Genomic DNA, 14,361 nt, shown 5'->3' with positions numbered 1-14,361 from the left:
CTTATTAGGGTACTTAACTTTTATTTATTTTATTTGAGAAAAAAATTATAAAAAATTGTTTAAAACTGTAATCCTTTAAAATAAAAAAATTGAAAATGATGGGAAAAATTTTTATATATTTTTTTTAAATTGTTTAAAATTGAAATTTTTAAAAGACAAAATGTAAAAAAATATTTATTTATATTTTTTTGTTAAATTTTTAATTTTCTACGAAGTTTTTATTTTTTTTAATCCAAATTTTTACTTTATTTGACAATAAACAAAACATAAAAATTAATTTGGAACAGCCTAATCTCATAGAAAAAAAACCATAAATCGATATTAAATTCCACAAGTCGTTGGTATTCGACAACCAACACACTCAAAAAAAATCATTAATTAATTTATTTATAATAACAAAATGTATAAATAAGAAATTACAAGTCCAATCACATACCCAAACAATCTAATAATGCCAGGACGACAACGAAGAAAATCGAAACAATAAATCCAGATAATTGATTAAATGATTAGCTTTTGCATTGGATTGGATTTTTGTAGTGTTATTTTATCCCATTTTCTTCCATGTCTCTCCATATGTTGGGCTTCGATAATCACGTTCGTAGGTGATTGGATAGAAATATAATAATTAGAAGGGAATGATACACAAACACAACAAATGTTCTAATTTGATATCTTTCTGTGTGTGTGTTGTCTGGAAAATTGGAGAGAAAACAGAATTTTTTTCGTATTGCGAGATAAAAAGGTAATAGGAGCCATTATTAGAAGGCAATTCAAGCAAATAAATGATAAAACTAATGGAAAACTTTTGTGATTTCGATAGGAAATTAGGTTAATGAACATTTTTGCGCAATGTTATTATTGTCTTTTTGTGTGTGATAAAATTTTCGAAAATTCCCCTTTCACTTTAAACGTCGAAGAAAAACATCTTGCTAAAAATATAACTTTTTACCAATAAAAATATTGAAATGATGAAACGTCGATCCTTATCATGTACAATTTTATTTTTGTAATCTTATAAATACGCAAAGCAGCAAAAAAAAAAGAGGAAAAAAATGCTGAAAAGGTAAAGGCATAATAATGATAATAATGGGAATTGATGTTTCCCCGATAAAAAATGAGCAGTTTTTCCTTTTTAAAGCATCCCATAGACGTCAGTAATAATTTTCTCTTTGAATATTATTGAGCTTAAACGGCTTCAACCGTTCTGCCGGCAGCCTTTAAAAAAACTGGCATATAATCATTAGAGACACTCTCATATTGGTACGTCGGCATACGTCTTTTTATTATTTGATCTATGCAAATTATCGTTTTTTCTCCTTTTTTTTAAGAATTTTTCTGATATCATTTCATGCTCAAAATTCTCATATATTTTTTAAGAGTTTTTACGATGGTTTATTGTAACACAGACATAATTTGCATCTCTTTCTGTACCCAGTGGGAATAAATGGAATTTTTTAAAGCCATCGGGTGTTGGAAATAAAGCTCTTAAAATTTTCATTGGAAGTTTTTTCACAATTTTTATTTTTTTGCAAAAGTTAGGGCGTTTTAAAAATTTTCGAAGCTTTTGTGAAAAAAAATTTTTCACATGAAATGAAAAATTCTATTCCATTAACAATAAATTTTTAATAAAAAAATTAACATATTTTTTGAAACAAAAATTTTTTATGAAAAACTTATTTAATTGGGAAAATTTTTTAAAACTTTAATTTTTTTTTTATTTTAGAAAATAATGCGGTTTTAATTTTTTTTAGAAGTTTTTGTCCTAAAAAAAAATTGTTCGAAAAATAATGGAAAAATTGGGAAAAATAAAAAAAAACAGAATTTTTAACAAAATTTTTAATTTTTTTTTGTCAAAATTTTTTTTAATTTTTTTGTAATTTTTCATAAAATTTTATGCAAGAAAAATAAAAAAAATTAATACTTAAAATTAAAAAAATTAAATTTCGAAAATTTTCCCTTAGAAAAAGTCCATATCATCCCACTGAGTAAGAAAAGTTATACCATGAGAATAATGGGTGAAAGGTAAAAAATACACGAGATAAGTAGATTGAATGGAACCAAAATGATTGAACAGAGTAAGAAAAAAAATATAGAGCAATAATATAAAAAAATTATATTTTTTCAAGGGAATTTATTGGAGCGATGGAATTTAAATTCCATAATATTGTACAATTTTCTTCTTTTTGTTTACATTCGAGATATTTTCTCGTTAAAAATGCATATTTTATGGTTTTTTTACTCGAATAATTTTCTTCATGCCATTCTTTTATTTTTCTTCGTCGTTCGAGGTTAAGTGAATTTAAATATTATTATTATATTTTGTCGATGATGAGAAAAAAATTGATGAAAGAAAGTCATTTTATTACTCAAATGTGTAGAATCTGCACAATAAATATCATAAAAAAATACGGAGAACATAAAACTATGAAAAACTCGTTTAAAACAATGGCACACAAGGCCCTAGCACAACAATTTCGCTTCCCATATGGTCTTGTGATTGTTAATAAAACTGCCATCATGAAAGTAAACCATAAGACAAGATGAAAGCTATAAAATTCTTTTTCTATCTCAACACAAACTTAATTTTTTTTCTCAATTTTTTTTTTGTTTCCAAGAAAAAAAAAACAATTTTACGCTCATATGGTACCACAACGAAGACTACTATCATCGACAGAGCGTTGACGATTTGATCGTAAAAAAAGCCTTCCACACAATTATTTTAGTATCACAAAGATATCGTACCACGTAGTGACTTTATCATGCGACGTGACATTTTCTTCTTACAATTTTTATATTATTTCAAAAGCTGTTTTCCTTCCTTCCTCTTATTTTTTTTTCTCTCATTACGAACAACAAAAAACATGATGACTGCAGAAAATGCATATAATAAAAATTATTTTGCGATTTAAAAACAAAGGAAACACGTCGGAGTGTATATTATTATTGTTATTATACTGTTATTGCCACTAAAAGGAGTCATAATACAATAAGCTGTAAAACTGTTGGCAAACATCGCGTTCTTTCGAGGCATGCCGTCGATGCAAAATGGAGCAGAAAAAAGAGTTTTAGCGATTTTTTTACGGTAATCTTTGACGTGATTACCGAAAAAATGCTTAAAATCCACTAATAAGTCATAAAAAGGGAGGAAATTGGGTCAAGCACTACTTTTTTTGCTGCATTTTTTTTTTAATTTGTATAATTTCACAAAAAATCGACTTAATTTCAGTGAAAAGATTTTTTTCTTTCTAAAAATAAAAAAGAAAAAAATTAAAAAGCTGAATAACGAAAAATAAAGTAAAATATTTATGCAAAACACTATAAAAATGCGACACAAATAACTTTTATGTCCTTCTTTCTTCGTACTTTTCTATCTTTCAAACAATAATCTCGCGCGCTCACACAAAAAAAAATCCACAACGAAACCGAACAATTTACAAGTATGCAATCAAATAGTTGTTTTACTTTTTTTTCATTCATTACTTTTCTCGCGTACGACAAAACTTTTCGGGCTTTATTTTTTATTGCATCATTCTGTGGCTTTCGACGCTTTATTACACCATTGTCGTGTCGTACTCGCAGAATTTACTGTTTTACGACGTTTTATAGTTTATGCAGTGCGATAACACATCATCAGTCTAAAACTTTTTTTTTTGGTAGAAGAGGAGACAATAAACATAAAAAATAATAATAATATGATATTATTTGAGTTTTTCACGCTTTTTATCTTTTTTTTTTTCGTTTCCACTCGAAAAACGGTGCGTAGAAAAGTGGGAGTTTATTCAAATGAGGTTTTTGTGTGGAATTGAAATGAAATAGTAATAGGAAAAAAGTTTTTCATTCATTTTTTTATTATTATTTTCTGCGTTGTTGTGATGATGATGATGACGATGTGTACGACGAAAATATCTGCGGGATTAAAATGCGACTTTTGAATTAGTTTTAAGCGCATTTCTGCACTTTTTTGTGCTAATTTCAAGTCAGAAAATGAAATTACTCGCCCTATGGGTAAAAAAAGGGATCAAAGAACCCCTTAAGAGGTAAATTCGACTGCTTAAGAAATAATTTGATCCTTTAGAGATCAATTTATCTTCCCTATGGGCCAAAAACGGATCAGATTGATCCTTTAAGGAATCAGGCTGACCCCTTAAGAGTCAAATTGATCCCTCAAGGAAATTTTTTTATCCCTTAAGGCTTATGGGATCAACCTGATCCCCTTTTGAGTCGGTTATCTGCAGACCCAAAAATTTGAATCATTCAAGAGATCATTTTGATCCCTTAAGAGATCAATATGAACCCTTAAGAGGTCAATTTGATCCCTTCAAGTGGTCAATTTCATCCCTTCAAGTGATCAATTTAACCCCTCTAGGAGATCAATTTGATCTCTTAAGGGATCATATTGACCTCTTAAGGGATCAAAATGATCTCTTGAATGATTAAAATTTTTGAGTCTGTAGATGACCGATTCAAAAGGGGATTTCAAAAGGGTTTTTCGCCCATAGGGTTATTAAGAGGATAATTTGACCTCTTTTGCAATTTTTCATCCGCAGACTAAAGATATTAACCTCTTCAGAAGGTTAACCTAACTCACTAAGAGTTTATTATGACCCCTTAAGTGTAAGTGATATTTTTAACCGCTTTTGAATGAGTCAAATTATTCACTTAAGAGGTCAAATTAACCTCTTGAGGTGTTAAATTAACTTCTCAATGGGGTTAATATTTTTGGTCTTCGGATGAAAAATTTCAAAAGTGGTCAAATTATCTCTTAATCAGTCAAATTTACCTCTTAAAGGGTTTAATAGATCCTTTTTTCGTCCACAGAGCGTACTCTTCCTCCATAAAATGGGATAAACAAGACTTTAAAGTTCCAAATATAAAATTTTACTATTCATTAAATTTTCTACTCATTTTATTTTTTTTACATCAAAGCACACATAAAAGCAAAAAACAAAGACTTTTATCGAGATTTTATATTTTTAAAGGAAAGCACTTAAAATTTTTATTGCATAATCCATAATTAAATCCCTTAACTCTTTTTAGTCATTAAGAGTATTATATGCAAAAAAGGAGAAGAAGCCGCTTTCGAACGAAAACGAATGAAAAAAAATTCATGGAATAAAATACTTTTATAAAACTTTTCTCGCTAAATATTTATGACGTTTGTGCTTCTTCGAGTTTTGTGCGTTTTTAATCTCGCGACACAAATAATTTTATTTATAAAATTTTTAGTATTTATCTCGCTTTCGTCATCTTTGTCAGCAACGCATGAATTCGTGATGAGCTTTTCGTTAATAATTCAGTAAGTCTTTTTGTCCCGTAATAAAATAAATAAAGTGGTCCTTTCAATTGTCTCGTCGTCGTCGTTTCGCTCTTAAAAAGGACCATCCATAACAATTTAATGCGTATTTGTATTTTTCATTACATCTCTGCGCTTTAAATTTTAACGATAATAATTATGATAGGTCCCGCTTTTGTGCGCGATTCGCCTCATAAATAAAAGGGTGAATATTTTAATTGTTTAAATTACCTAATTGTATCATTTATAATTTAAAGGCACCTACCTACCCCGATTCGTATTAATACGATGATTTTTATACGTCCATGCCCGTTAATGAAATAAAATAATAAATTTTCGAGTCTTTTGTAATTTTATTTTATTTTATTTGTTTTTTTGGTTTTACCAACACGAGCATGATGGCTAAGCCATATCAATCCTCGTTTTCACGTAAAAATTGCCTTGCCAGAAGAAAATATATTTATGCAAATTATGAAAATTACTTTTCTCGTTTGCGCTTTATTTCTCTTATTGCTCTCTAATGGCTTGCAAGACAATTACGAGTTTTCGGAAATTACTTAGAAATTTCACCGAGTCAAGTGGAGGGTGGAAAATCGACATTCCAACAAAAAATTATTAAAATTATTATTAATGGAATGCAACTCTCTAATTTCTTTCGATTTCAAAATGGAATTTTTCCTGTCACATTCATTTTTCATTCATTCCGAGTTTTGCATGTTATTCAAAAAATACAAGACAGAACTTTTGATGGATTCGTGCGGCGGCAAAAGTAAAATTTGTGGGAAGAAACGCATTAAGCTTGATTTTTTCTTCCTGTACACTTTTCATAATCACAATAATAATCAAAAAGCAGCGCGCGAGGGGAGTAAATGAAAAAGGGGTGTGGAATGGCTTCCATTAGTTAAAGACTTTTTTTTGTAATCAAAAAAATTTCGTACGAAAATTGCATCTCTGCTCGTCGATTCTTGTTCTGAAAATTTTCATTTCCGTCCATTTGTTGTTTTTAAGCAAAAAGAAAAAAAAAGTTTTTTTAGGTGTCTCGGTTAGTTGAAGTAATAATAAAAACCGAGGAAAATTAACAACTTTCTCACAGACACACACACGTCACAGGCACACAACAATGGCATGGCATGGCAGCACATCGACACAAAACTAATCTCAAAAGTTGTTTGTTGTTACAATTTGTTGCAGGGAATGTTGCAACACGCGTCGTTTGTGGCAAGTAGAAAAACTTTAACATTTCTTGATGTTTGTTTACAGATCTTTTAAAATTAGTTCTTTTGTTTTTTTTTGCTGCTGCCGCTTTTTTAGCTTGACGCTCTACTTCTTTAGACAACTTTTGAACACAGAAATTGAGCAAGTTTTTCGTGTGCTTTATGCAAAATTATGGTGTGGCAGATGCAATGGGGGAAAATGTGTGTTAATGACTTTTTCTCTCGTTTCTGCGGAATTTACAAAGAGGGAAAAACCTGCAAAACGACAAAAACATCAGACATAATAATCGGACAGAAGAATTATTGTTACTGCCTTGTTTCCACATAATTTATTGACGAGCGTCTCATTTCCTGCTTCGACGATTCAATAATAAAAACAATAAAGAGCAATCCTTTAACCTCTTCAAAATGCCGTGTTACAAACAGAAACAATCGAATTACAATCATAAATAAGGCAAAATACCGTTTTTTGGATGTATTCGATGATGAAGGGAGCAAAAGGGATCATTGATGTAAGGAATTGGTTCGATATAACTCACAGTGGGAAAGTTTTTCTAAATTTTGTTAAAAAAATCATATATTTTCGAAATTAATTTTTTTACAGATTTCACAGAGGTCCAACGTATCTTAACAATCTCATGTTAAACGTGAATAAGATCGGAGTTGAATTAGAAGAAAACGTATTGAATTTTGAAAACTGTGATATTGAAATCGTGAAAGAGACAAAATACCTTAGTGTGATAATCGATGATAAACTGAATATGAAAAGAACGCAGAACATGTACAGAAAAAATGGCGAAAATGGTTGATTTTCTGAACAAAAACCTTGAAAAATTTCCTTATCTTACAGAGGCGGACTGGCCATATGCGCAATTCGCGCAAATGCGCGGTGGGCCGCTTCGATTTTGAATTACATTGTATAAATGCATGATTGGCTCCCATGTAGACTATTGCAGCTCAATACTGTTTCTCAACAAAAAAGAAGACATCGCATCACTACAAAAAGTACAAAACCGAGCTCTTAGAATATTGACGCATGGAAACTGAAATAGCAGTGTTCGTCTAATGTTACAACAAACCAATCTGTTAAGTGTATGGCAACATATCTCGTTTAATGTATTAGTGTTTAAAGCGACAAAAAGCCTACTTTAATTTTTTTTTCATAAAAATTTTCAAAACATCCCATAGTGCGACCTCGAGTAAGCTCCACTAAAAAAGCACAAAAATTATTTTCTACAGCAAAAAGGTGTGTAAGTGTGTGTGTGTGGTTATTTCTTTTTCCTTTAACGAAATAATAATAACAGTAACAAAAGGTGTAACAATATAATAATAAAAGAAAGAACAAGAAAATAAATGTCCATATATATTGGATTTGGACACAAAAAAGGATCGTTTTCGATGTTGATGCCTTTTCTTTGTTTGTTTGTTACGATTGTAGCTCGGCATGGCACGGCACAACACCCATAAAAAGTTACGTGAATCGAAATATAATCGCAGTTGCGTCGGACAATAAATACAATCGAATTGAGTGTGGAACAGGTTCTGCATAAATTTCCACGGGCAGATAAATTGAATTTTGGGTCCCGAAATTCATCAATTGCTAAATTTATGGCTTGCAAAAATGCTCGAGACGGTTAATTGTTCTCGTGTCAACGTGACGTTGTAATCACCCGAAAAATGTTCTCGCTCTAATATTTGGATAGCGTGTTATTTTCGGGTGAGACACGAGCGCGCGCGAATATGGAAAACATAATTTTGAGCATGTTATTTATGATTATTATTTTATTATAGTAATGTATAATTAATATTGATATATTGCCCTTAAATGAAAAGTTAATGTTGTGTGTGTGTTTTTGTATATTTTCACAATGAATGAATGGAAGTTGTTTTTGTATCAGGAAAAAGAGTGAGAGCGATAGATGAGGTGAAGTGAATAAAAAGTAATGAATATTTATGTGAAAATACCGCGTGCTTGTCGTCATATAATAATTTTCAAGAACAGACGAATTAAAAATGAATTATAATGTCTCGTGTAGATTGTTTCGTATAATAACAAGGAAAAGTTTTCTTTAACATTTTTTTGGCGGAAAAATTTAAAGCAGGGCTGGAAAATCTTTAAAATCAATTTTTCCCAATTTTTTCAAATATTTTCCAAAATTTGATCGAAAAACATAAACTTTTTGACTTATTCTTAAATTTAAACTCAAATTATGTCAAAATATTTTAACTCAAGCTCAAATTTAAGTCACAGTCTTTCAAAATTTTTCCTCCCTGCTTTCACGTCACTTTTTGTCATGTTATTTAGTAACTAGTATGATTGATTCAGACATTTACCCCGAAAAATCCCTTGTATGACCCAAAAAACCTTTTAGACAGACATAAATCTTTGCCAAAAAGTTGTCTGTCAAGTCAAGCTACTTGCTCGAGGTTTCGGTTAAAAAGGTAAATGAGACACATTTTTCATTCTTTTGCTCTCATGTATGCTCGTGTGTGGCTTACCTTGCGGTTACATAATTTTATGACCCAATAACTTTTCCCACTTTTCGCAGTTAGTCGACTCATTCTTATCTAGTTAAGACACCTACGAGGATTTCAAGTGAAACACTCACCCAATTTTGTGGTGATGGTGACGATGTTGGTTGCACGAGCCATTACACAATAATTTGTACAGCTACAACGTGTTTCTTCCAAGAAGATTTTTTTTCTTCATTTTTGGGTTTCGGTATCGCAATAAATGTGGTAGAAAAACTCGTCTTACATTTTTTCCTTTGAAAGATGAAATTGTGTAAAGAAAATTTAATTTTTGCCCAAAAATTGTGAGAAAGACAATTTTGTTAAGAGATAAAATTAAAGCAACCACACAGAATTTGAGTGTAGCTGGTAACAGGTAGCTCGTAACGTTGGATTTACGCATCTTACATTTTTTATGAGGATCTTATTAAAGAAATTGTATTTTTTTATATTTTTCTTTTCTTTATGAGATGGAGTGAAAGACTTTATTTCGCTAAATTTATTGACATTAAATTTTAATTTGATGCACTTGTTGGTTCCGTAAAAAATATTTTTAACAAAATATAAAATAAAAAAAATTTTTTTGAGTCATTTTTACAAAATTTTAATAATTTTATTAAATAAATAAAAAAAAATAAATAAAAAAAATAAAAAATGGGCTTTGTCAGGTGTGGGGTTCGAACCCACGCACTCATACGAGTACCAGAGCTTAAATCTGGCTCCTTAGACCGCTCGGACAACCTGACCCATGTTGATAACGTTGCTATTTACAACCACACTCAGTATCTAATACATGTAAGAATTTCGCATATGTAATAAAAAAATTGTCTATGCGTACAGTAGAATAACGGTATCTTGCGTACGAACGTAATTGAACGAATGATGTGTAGTAGATAACGTAAAAAAACTTTTTTTTCAAACATTTAAAAAAATCGTTAAATATTTCATTTTTATCGAATAAATTCAAAAAATTGCTGAAGAAAAAAGTCATAATTCAATGAACTGTCATCTAAAATTATTATCAACTCTTCTTGCTTGACCTGCTCCAAGACCTGAGAAAAATTCAAATTTTTACCTCATTAAAATTTGATGATGTTTTGCGAGCGAAAAACAAGCGAAACGTGAAATGGAATAAAAAACAACTTTATAGCTGTGTTAAAATCTGACTTGGATTACTTTTTGGCAAGGGTTTGGTTTCATTTTCTGTTCTTGGCACAATTTACTTTTTTTCTTCTTGCTCGATTTTAATCGTAAAATACGGAAGTTTATGGCAGACAACAGGAAAGCACAAGTACTACAAGAGTGGCCATAAATTAAAAATTAAATATTTTTGAAGAGTTTTTTCTTGTGTTTTTGTCTTTTCTTGTGGTTCTTTGTACACATCAGCCAAAGATGAAGAGACATGATATAAGATTAAAGGAAAAAAACAAAAAATTGAACTAAAAAAGAGCAATTTAACGACATCCATTCCAGAAATTTAATACGAGTCAGTATGAGACAAACAGCATCACAAATTACTATTCAAGAAAAAAAACTAGGCAAAAAATTAGATAAAAATTAAATGAAAATGCCATTATTGTCCAACAAGATAATAAAAAGACGAAGAAGCAAGCAGGAAATTTATGCAAAGATTTTTTTTGTCTTTTTTTTTCAAAGAAGAAGGACATACGAAGGGAAGAAAAAACATTTAACGATATGCTTCTTTAACTTTGAATTAAAATAACAGGATAGACAAAAAAACGAAAATCAAGACAAAAGGACGGATATCAGTAAAATGATAATTCCGTTTCGCGTAAATAAAATGTTCAAAGTGAATAGTGATAAACGAGTGATTTTACCTTTTGACGCGGAACGTCGTGCAAGGACATCCTCGCTAATGAGCCTTTTTTCCTGTTTCTTTGTGTTTGTAAGAAAAATGTTTTTTTGAGCTACTGCTGCAATGTAGTGCACTTGATAATGTTGTTACACGTTACTCGACTGTCATTAATGCAGTTTTTGCATCTTTTCTTCGGTGCAAGGCAGAAGCGCATAAGAAAAGGAAAAACGTTTTATTGATTTAACACCGTTTTAAATTACCCGTTTTTTGTTTGCTATTTTTTTTTCATTTGAATGGAAATTAAATGAGCTTCTTGCAAGGAAATTACTAGCTCGTTTCGTAATGAAAACTGAGTGTTTTGATTTTTGCGAGGTGATAAGCGAAAAGATATTTTTTAATATTTCTAAGATTTTTTTTCAATATTTTTGATATTAATTTATTTATTAATTAAAATTTATTTAATTGATCAAATAATAAATTAAATATTATTTTTTTTAAATAAAATTTTAAAACGCATAAATAACATTAAAAGTTTAACATAAATAAATTTTTGAAGTACCTACCTATTTTTTTAATTAAAAAAAAATAATATAAATATCAAAAATTAATTAATTATTAATTAAAAAAAATATTTTCTCAGAAACTTTTTTAATAGTAGGGGAAGACGGGGCACATTCATAACTGGGGTACATTCATAAATTGAACAAAAAAATTAGAAAAAAAGAAACGAATAATTTGTTTTTTAATTTTAACTAATTTTTACAGAATTGTTTTACGATTTTTCAAAATAATTTCCATTTCATGCCTTTTGTAAAAAAATCGAAAAAAAATTTTAGAATATTTTTAATAACCTAATATTTTTAATAATTAATTTTTTAAATTTTTTTAGTCGCAAATTTTTTTTCAAAAGTTTTTTCGCAGAGTATAAAAATAAAATTGTAAAAATAAAAAAAAATTCTCATCAATTTTTGAAATTTAAAATTTTTTACTAGTTATAACTCACTAATGCCTCAGAAACTTTTTTAATAGTAGCAAGACACAAATTTTTAATAGTTTTGACATAATTTCCTTTAGTGATTTTTCCCTTTACATTGCACATTTTTTTTTATCGTCGTTGCGTTTATTAAAAAGTCCCTTTTTTAAAATTTATTATTGATGTCAACGGCATTGGGGCGCTATTAAAAATTCAATAAATTATCATGTTTTTTTTTCCTGTTGTTTGTTACGTGTTTGTCCCATATATAGCCAGTTAGTTGTCTGCCATGCCAGCCAGGTCTTGTTGTAATATTATGACGACAACGATAACGACGACGACACAGCGAGTGAGCTGTTTTATTTTCAATTGCATCGTTACATCATTTTTCATGTTTTTTCATCGTCGTGTTCCTGTGTGTTTGTGTTTCGTTGTCGCGTGGAGTAAAATATTAATTTTCCACGACGATAAGACGCTTTTTTTTATAGCACACATAATATATATTAAATTCGCGTTTTTTTTTTGTTCGCCACACGCGGAAATGGAAGAAGGAGGAAGGTATTATGAAACCTTAATAAAAGCTACACAAAGACACGACACACACGAGATCATAATTCATTTTTATTGAATGCAATTACTTTTCTTTCATATAACTTTTGCCACCTTTTGCGACGACCTACGGCAAGATGGTTACTTACCGCCGACCGGAATGCGGTCTGCAATGCGAACCGCAGATTTTAAAGTTTTGGAGACAACAGGTGTAGACAATTGTTAGAATTCCCCCTTTAAAACACAAAAAAAAAACTAAATTTCGATTGCACGATTCATAAAATCATAAAAAATAACAAAACTACAAAATAATTTTTCCAAATAAAAAAATTTATTATTTCATATTAAATTTCAACACTCTATTTGTCTTTTTACCGCAAACGTAAAACGCTTAGCATACAAACAGCGGGTGGCATAGTTTGCTCAATATTTTCCATTTTTTGATGTTTTCATAAATTTTATTACTATTCCCTTTCATATAAAATATTATTATGTGTTTTTCGGGAAAAGTTTTCCCCTCGTGCACGAGGACTTCATATTTTATGCACAATTATTAATTTAAAGTTTTTTTTTATTTTTAAATGGTTTAAATTTATGGCATATTTTGGGCGTTCCGACAGACGAACAATTAATTGGCCACAAAATGACATGACGACTTTTTCTATAAAATGTAAAATTCTGGAGAGATGTTTTTGTTGAGTAATTTTTGAGGAAATTAATGATCAATGGATGGATAGATGGGCGGCATGACGGCAGGTAAACCACTTTATTTATGATATTTTAAATGAAAATTTTGTGCGTGTCTCGTCTATCAAAAGAAAATTATATTTTTCGGAGGGATATTCAAGTCACGTGGTTTTGAAAAATTTTATTTATTAAAATGGAATAATTTGGTTGACAATCCCTGCTGTCTATTTATCCACTCCTAAAGGTGTAGGACTTGCATGATTTAGCAAAAATATTTTAACTACAATAAAATTTGTGTGTGTGTTGTGAATAAAAGAGACTCCGAAAAAAGGGGAGTCGAAACATATTGTGACTTTTTAGCAACATTGTTCTGAACATTAGCACCGGTTTCATGTTTTACATACAAATTAGACTTCTTTTGTCCCCCCAACAATGATGATGATGATGATATTTTGTGAGATAACAACGTGATTGCGACAAGCTTCTAGCATTTCTTGTTGATCCAAGAAATTATAGAATAGCTTCGAGCAAATAAACACTCAAAGATGCGAATTTGATTAAAGTTTCGTTCTCTCGATTAACTTTATTTCTCGTCGCAAATTGAATTGCAATGCAAAATGGGAGCCCACAACGGCAAGCCACTAAATTACAATAATCATCATTAAATTATAAAACATTTTTCCAATTTATTTGCTGAAAAGTTGGATAAAAATTGAATTTTCAAACTACTGGATGGATGCAAATTATTCCAATTATGATCAAATAATGGAGAACAAAACCATTAATTGATTGAATTAATGTACGGTCAAATAAATGCGGATCAATTTAAATTTTCGTATCGCCAACCGACCGACAAATAATGTAATTGATGTTATTTTATCATTTAAAATAATAATAATTATGATCATGAACAAATTATGCTGATTATTTATAAAATTTCTCTCTGTTTCGTGGCACTGACATTGTTCGCATGTTTTTTCGCCACCAACAACGATTGGAATTGAAAAAAAAAAAATGGTCAGAAACAGATGCAATGAGAGAAAAAAACAACAAATCGTTATTGCTCACGAGATGATATCGATTTCATATCAAATTTATTTTTATGTCTAAGAGCGATGTAATAGCATCTCGAAACATTCTTTGAATATTAATAAAGAGTAAAAAAGACGAAGTTGAAGACGAAAAAATCATACATTAAAAGGATCATTTTTCCTTTTACGATGCGCGGTACTTACTTTCGACGTCTGAGGGGATCCTTATTGGCTTGTGGGTTCCATTGGGTATTTTTTTTGAAGCTCGAGAATTTTTTGATTAA

The 14,361-nt window shown here is 29.8% G+C and overlaps 1 protein-coding gene and 1 non-coding gene across 2 annotated transcripts in view; one reads left to right on the top strand and one right to left on the bottom strand.

The window, feature by feature from the left end:
* Positions 1–14,361, top strand: part of LOC134837375 (uncharacterized) — a 43,637-nt gene that overhangs the window by 3,873 nt on the left and 25,403 nt on the right. The window lies entirely within an intron of this gene.
* On the bottom strand, positions 9,684–9,767 carry Trnal-uaa (transfer RNA leucine (anticodon UAA)). The gene has a single exon. It is a non-coding gene; the product is annotated as a tRNA-Leu (tRNA).

Source organism: Culicoides brevitarsis, chromosome 1 (genome assembly GCF_036172545.1).
Source record: "Culicoides brevitarsis isolate CSIRO-B50_1 chromosome 1, AGI_CSIRO_Cbre_v1, whole genome shotgun sequence".
Classification (NCBI taxonomy): domain Eukaryota; kingdom Metazoa; phylum Arthropoda; class Insecta; order Diptera; family Ceratopogonidae; genus Culicoides; species Culicoides brevitarsis.
The sequence above is the reverse complement of the archived record's forward strand: the minus strand, read 5'-3'. Positions and strand labels throughout refer to the sequence as shown.